Genomic DNA, 7,387 nt, shown 5'->3' on the forward strand with positions numbered 1-7,387 from the left:
CATCATAGGCAGATTCTTTACTGCTTGAGCCACCGGGGAAGTTCTGATACTCACTTGTACCATACCATTTTGAGAAGTCTGTCCTCTCTATTGAATTGCATTACTATCTAGATCATATTTCAAGGGTTCATTTATATGTGGGTGTGGATCTCTCTCTGGGTTGTCTATTCTGTTCCATTGATCTGTTTGTCTCTTTTTGAACAAATATCACGCCATCTTAAATTTTATAATTCATCTTTATGATAATATATGATATATCTGGTAGAGCAAATTCTCCCACCTTGTCCTTTTTCCTCAAGAGTGCCTTGGCTATTCTTTATACACATCAGTTTTAAATCAGCTTGTCAATTTCTGCCCTAACTCCACCCCACCTCCCAAAATGTTGGGAGTTTGAGATTGCATTTTTTCCTATAAATCATTTTAAGCATAATGATATCCTTTTAATAGATAACCCATGAATTTAGTATGTCTTTTTGTATTTCTTTAATGTCTCTCAATAAAGTTTAAAATTTTCTTAGTAGAGAACTTTTACATCTTTCATTAGATTTATTCTTAGGAAGTTGGTGTTTTGGTGTAATACTAATAATGATACCTTCTTTAAAATTCATATTAATATATTTCTGGTATAGAGAAACATTAATTTTTATAGATTGATTTTGTATCCAATGAATTTATAAACTCTCTTATATATTTAAACTTTACCTATAGATCTTTCTAAACTTTATACATATACAAGTAAATCGTCTGTGAATAATGACATTTTGCTTCTACTTTTCTTATTTTCATATCTTTTTTTTCTCTTTCCTTACTATACAGGCTAGGATGTTCTATACAGTGTTAAATAGAAGTAGTGGTATCATGCATCCTTGTCTTGTTACAGATCTCAAAGGGAAAGATTTAATCATTTTACCATTAAGTATGATGTTTCCTCTAAGTATATTGCACATATCCCTTATCAGATTAAGGAAGTTTCCTTCCATTCCTAGGTTTGCTGAGAGTTTTTGTTAATATTGAATGGATATTGATCGTATCAAAAATTTTTCCACTTATATTGAGATCATCATGTGTTTTTTTCTTTAATCTGTTAATGTGATGAATCAAATTAATTTATTTTAGAGTTAACATAATCTGTATTCCAGGTAAACCCAACATGGTTATCATATTATCATTTTTATGTATTATTAGTTTGTGTGTCCTAGTTTTCATTAGGATTTTTGCATCTGTGTTTATGAGTGAGATTGAGAGGAACATTATGTCCTGATTTGCTTCGGACAACCCCAGTTAATACTTGTCATCCTGATATCATTATTAATAGCATTTTCTTTCACTCTCAAATGTCCCCTTGTTTGGATGATAAAGAATATCATCATTCTAGTAAGGTTGCCTTCTCATAGAGAAAGAATCGTCTGTCCAGTTTTGGTATCATAGCAGTGTTTCTTCATTTTACATTTTCTGGAAGAGGTTGTATAAGATTGGAACTATGTCTTCCTTGAATATTTTGGAAGAAGTCACTGTTTGAACCCATTTGGGGTCAGAGTTTCTTTCCTGAATCCATCATTTTGTAGGTTATGAGATTATTCATGTTTTCTATTTCTCCTTGAGTCAATTTTGAAGTTATAATTTTACCTTAATCTGTTGTTTTTTTCTAAATTTTGTTTGCATATGACTTTCCAAATTGTGCTACTGTCTTTTTAATGTCTGCAGTGTCAGTAGTGATGGTCCTGATGTTGGTTCTTAATTCTCTCTACTTATTTTTTATTGTTTCACTAGAGGTTTGTTAATTGTTTAAAATTTTGCAAAAAGCCAGTTTTTGAGCTTTGTTGATCCTTTCTAGCATATGCTCAGTTTATATTTCATTACTGTTTGCTCTCTGTCTGTGGCCATACCACCCTGAACGTGCTTGATCTCTTCCGTCTGTTCTTTATTATTTCTTTTCATTCACTTTCTTTGGGTTTATTTTGCTGTTCTTCCTCAAATTTCTTGACATGGATGCCTAACCTGTTACTTTACACTCTACTTTTTTCTAATACATGTACTTAAGGCTCTGAACCAAATAATTTTTCCATAAAAGGCCAGATAGTAAATATATTTGACAAATCTTTCTCAAAATGACTCAATTCTGCCATGATAGCATGAACTCAGAAACAGGCAATAAATAAACAAAGGGAAGTACCTGCATTCCTGTAAGTTTTGTTTTTTTTTTTTAACAAAATAAGACTGGGCTGGATTTTGGATTTTGGCTGGATTTTGTCAAGCCCTGCTCTAAAATTTGTTCTATGTACTGCTTTAGTAACATCTAACAAATTCTGGTTAAATTGTATTCTGAATTTTGTTATTTAGTTCAAATGTTTTCTAATTTCCATTTTGAATTCTTCTTTGACATGTGGGATGTTTTTGAAGTGTATTTCTTAATATCCATGTGTTTGGGGGTTTCTAGTTTTCTTTCTTTTTTTTCTACTAATTTCTTCTTAATTTTTAAAAATTAATTTCCTTTTTTTTTTTTTTTTTTTTGACTGCCCTGGGTCTTAGTTACAGCACATGGACTTTTAGTTGCAGCATATGAGATGGAGATTCCTGACCAGTGATCATATCCGACCTCCTGCCTTGGAAGTTTGGAGTCTTAACCACTGGACTACCAGGGAAGTCCCTTCTTGATTGTTTTTCAGTAGGATAATATGTTCCTTATCAGTGCTGCTCAATAGAAATACAATGGAAAGCCAGATATGTAATTAAAAATTTTCCAAATTTAAAAAAATAAAGGAAGCAGGTGGAAATTAGTTTTAATAATGTGTTTCATCTAACCTCATATATCCAAAACAGTATCATTTCAACATGGAATCCATATGAAAATAATTCATACTGTATTTTAGATTCTTTTCCTTTTTGTTCCTGTCTTCAAAATACAATGTATATTTTGCACATACAGCACATCATAATTAGGACTAACCATATTTCAAGTCCCTCAACATGTGCCCAGTGGTTACCATATTGAATAGTATAGCTCCAGATTATGTCACCCTTAGAAATCTGTTAAGACTTACTTTGTCCTCTGGGCTTAGTCGCTCAGTTGGGTCCAACTCTCTGTGACCTCATGGACTGTAGCCCGCCAGGCTCCTCTGTCCATGGGATTCTCCAGGCAAGAATCCTGGAGAGGGTTGCCATGCTCTCCTCCAGGGGATCTTCCCAACCCAGGGACTGAACCCGACTCTCTCGCATTGCAGGAGGATTCTTTACAACCTGAGCCACCAAGGAAGCCCAAGAATACTGGAGTGGGAAGCCTATCCCTTCTCCAGGGGATCTTCCTGACCCAAGAATCAAACTGGGGTCTCCTGCATTACAGGTGAATCCTTTACCAGCTGAACTACCAGGTAAAGTAAGACTTACTTTATGGCTTAGTATATAGTCTATTTTTATAAATATTCCATGTATACTTGAAAAGATTCTGTTTTCTTTAGTTACTGAATAAAGCATTTTTATACAAAATGCATTTATCAAAATTTGGGACATTTTCTTACTATGTTATTCAAAGCTTTGTATCCTTACTTAATTTGGGGTATATTATTCTGTCAATCACAGAGTAGTATGTGAAAATTCTCCACCATGATTGTGAATTTGTCTAATTATCCTTACAGTTCTGTCAGTTACCTTTATATATTTTGAAGTTATACATATAATATTTAGATTATACCTTCTTGAACTGTTCATTGTTATAAAGTGACAATGAATTTTAAAATCCTCTTGTTTCTAAAAAGATATTTGTCTTAAAGTCAATTTTGTCTTACTTCACTTTCTTTGCTATTGCTTGTGTGTTATATCCTTCTTTAGTCTTTTGCTTTCAACTTCTCTTACACTTTAGATATGTCTCTCTTTTTGCTTTTTTTTTTTTTTTTTTTTGGCTGCACCAAGCAGCATGAAGGATCCTAGTTCCCCAACCAGGGATCAAACCCGTGCACCCTGCAGTGGGAACTCAAGAGTCTCAACCCCTGGACAGCCAGGGAAGTCCCATGCCTTTTGCTTTTTAATCTAGTCAGATGGTCTATCTTTTACTGGAATGTTTAGCTGCTTTTAGTTTGAATCTAATATTGCTGTCATATTCTGGATAAATTTTATCATTTTACATAATGACTTTCATTTGTCCTGCCATATTTATTTATTTTTGTTCTTTTGGGTGAGTTCTTTTTTAAAAAAAAATCAGTTTTTCTTCTCTACCAGTTTGGAAGACCTCTAGCCAAACCAAACAGAAGTACTCTTCTACACTGAGATCCCTTAAATCCCTCTGGCCAAACTTAAGGAAGGGACAGGACTTTGGCTCCATCTACACTGGCTCCCAAACACTCCTTCCCACCAGCCCAGGAGACCTTTATCAAATTGGGCAAGAGACCTGGCCCTAAATCTTCTTGCATTCGTTCCCTGTGTCCTGAATATCTTGAGTCTGAGCTTTTGAAAGTCTAAAGCTTTTTCTATGTTTCTGAGGTAACAGCTGTCCTTGAAAGTCCTATGCACTTCATATTCCAGCTGCTGGAATTGGGGAAGCCTTGTGGGGCAGCAGAATTTACTGGGAAAACACAACTAGGTTAGTATTTCCAAATGTTCTCCTTTTATGTAATTGTCATCGGGTCTTCTTTCTTTGGTTTCTTGGGAAATAAAGGAAGTTAATAAGGAAAGCCAGGAGCCCAGGGACCTCAAGTGACAAAGGAGGGGAGTGAGGTCTGGGTGGCAGTTTCATTCTCCCCTGCAGCCTCATCTCTCCCTTTTTTTCTGTGCCAGTGTGTGCTGTGAGTCCACTATCCAAGAAAGCTGCCCTTAAAGAGGGCACTGCTGGAGGCTTTGCTTCAGCTGAAGCATGTAGGCACTCAAGTCTAGAGATTTCACTCTCCTGCTCCTCAAAATGCTTCCGGGTTTCTCTGTTACTGGTGCTCAAGGTCATGGTTTTTTATTCCTCCAACCTCATCTCCCGTCATTCCCTCTGCCCTTGCAGCTCATGCTCCGTTCTCTCCTATCCAGGCCTTTCTTCTCTTGCTCTTGCACTCTAGAATGAATGCTGGTGTCCTCCCCTCCCCTGACCCCCACCTTCCCACATCTCCCTCCTCCTGCTGTCTCAGGCTTTAGCTCAGATACTTCTTCCTTCAGGAAACCTAGACAGCTAGGTCAGATACCTGTTCTGGGCTCAGAAAGCCCCTGTGCTTTTCCTTAGTGGATTGAAGACTTTATTCTCCCTTTTTCCTCTACTCCATGCAGCTTGTGGGATCTTAGTTCCTCGACCAGGGATCAAACCTTCACCTTCAGTAGTGAAAGTGTGGAGTCCTAACCACTGGACCACCTCTTTTAATGGTCATTTATCCACCTTTCTCACTACACTGTTAGGATTGTGTCTTCTTTGCTCATATAATCTCAACTCAGTGTCTAGATGACAACAGTCCCATCATAAATTCTTGTTGATTAACTTAGTAGTTGAATGTCTTCTTTCCTTCCTCTCTGTTCTTTTTTTCCCCTCTCTCTCCTTCCTTTCTTCCTTCGTGGCTTGTTCATTCATGTCTTTTGCCCATTTTTTCACTGGCAGGTCAAGTGTTTTCCTTGTAAGAGCTTTCCATATATTAAGGTTAGCAGCACTTTGTATGTGATATTTGTGCAAAACATTTTATATAGCATGTTAATTACTTATTAATGTAATTCATGGTGATTGATATTTCATACATAGAAGTTTTAAATTTGTATGCTAGAATGTATACTGGTCTTTCTGGGTTACTTTTAGAGAGATATTAGGCAATGGAGGACATTAGGAAGCCTTCTGGAGTACTGGAAATATCCTAGATGCTGATCTGAGTGTTGCTTACAGAAGTGTATACATATATAAAAAAATCATTGAATTGCACACATAATACCTGTACATATTATTATATATAAGGTATAATTCGAAAAGAAGTTTAAAAATCCATTTCCCTTTTTACTTGTGATTTTAGTTCACTGATTTTTTAAAAGCAGTTTTATTTAGATACTACTGACATACATTTTTTAAAAATAATTTTTTTTTTTTGAGAGGGCAGGTGTTTATTCGGCTTCTGCCCCAGCGGTAGCTTCTGTGCTCCGAAATTCCTACCGGCCCTTAAGAGAGCAGTGCTTTTTTATTCTGCAGCTGGAGAGTCTAACCGTCTTGGCCACACGCCCCTCCTACTCACTTCACTGCTACTGCTATGTCGCTTCAGTCGTGTCCGACTCTTTGCGACCCTATAGACGGCAGCCCACCAGGCTCCGGCCGTCCCTAGGATTCTCCAGGCAAGAATACTGGAGTGGGTTGCCATTTCCTTCTCCAGTGCATGAAAGGGAAAGTAAAAGTGAAGTCGCTCAGTCGTGTCTGACTCTTAGCGACCCCATGGACTGTAGCCTACCAGGCTCCTCCATCCATGGGATTTTCCAGGCAAGAGTACTGGAGTGGAGTGCCATTGCCTTCTCCAAAAATAATTTTTAAAAATTTATTATTTTTGGCTGCACTGAGTCTTCATTGCCATGTGTGGGTTTCCTCTAGTTGCAGTAAGTGGGGGCTTCTCTCTAGTTGTGGTGCACAGGCTTCTCATTGAGTTGGCTTCTCTTATTGCAGAGCACTGGCTACAGGGAGTATGGGCTTCAGCAGTTGCATCTCTTGGGCTCTAGAGTGTAGGCTCAGTAGTTGTGGCACAGGTATTTAATTGCCCCAAGGAATGTAGAATCTTCCTGGACTGGGGATGGAACCCATGTCCCCTGCATTGGCAGGCAGACATGGGTTCCATGTCTTTACCACTGGACTACCAGGGAAGTCCCTAAACTGCACATTTTAAAATTGTACAATTTGGTAAATTTTAACATATGTATTCAAGTGTAAGGGCTTGACAGGTGGCTCAGTGGTATAGAATCTGCCTGCCAATGTAGGAGACGCAGGTTCGATCCCTGGGTGGGGAAGATCCCCTGGAGGAGGAAATGGCAACCCACTCCAATATTCTTGCCTGGAAAAATCCCATGGACAGAGGAGCCTGGCAGGCTACAGTCCATGGGGTCGCAAAGAGTTGGACATGACTGAGCGACTGAGCACAGCACACAACACATTCAAGAGTAAAGTGAAAAGTGAAGTCGCTCAGTCGTGTCCAACTCTTTGCGACCCCATGGACTGTAGCCTACCAGGCTCCTCCGTCCATGGGATTCTCCAGACAAGAATACTGGAGTGGGTTGCCATTTCCTTCTCCAGGGAATCTTCCCAACTCAGGGATCGAACCCAGGTCTCCCGCGTCAGAGGCAGACGCTTTAACCTCTGAGCCACCAGGGAAGCCTTACAAGTGTAAAACTGTAACCATAATCAAAATTGTGAACATATGTATCACCCCGTGAAGTTTTTTCATACTCCTTTATAATCTCTTCC

This window comes from Giraffa tippelskirchi, chromosome 6 (genome assembly GCF_054371585.1).
Source record: "Giraffa tippelskirchi isolate mGirTip1 chromosome 6, T2T-mGirTip1v1.2.pri, whole genome shotgun sequence".
In the NCBI taxonomy this organism is placed as follows: domain Eukaryota; kingdom Metazoa; phylum Chordata; class Mammalia; order Artiodactyla; family Giraffidae; genus Giraffa; species Giraffa tippelskirchi.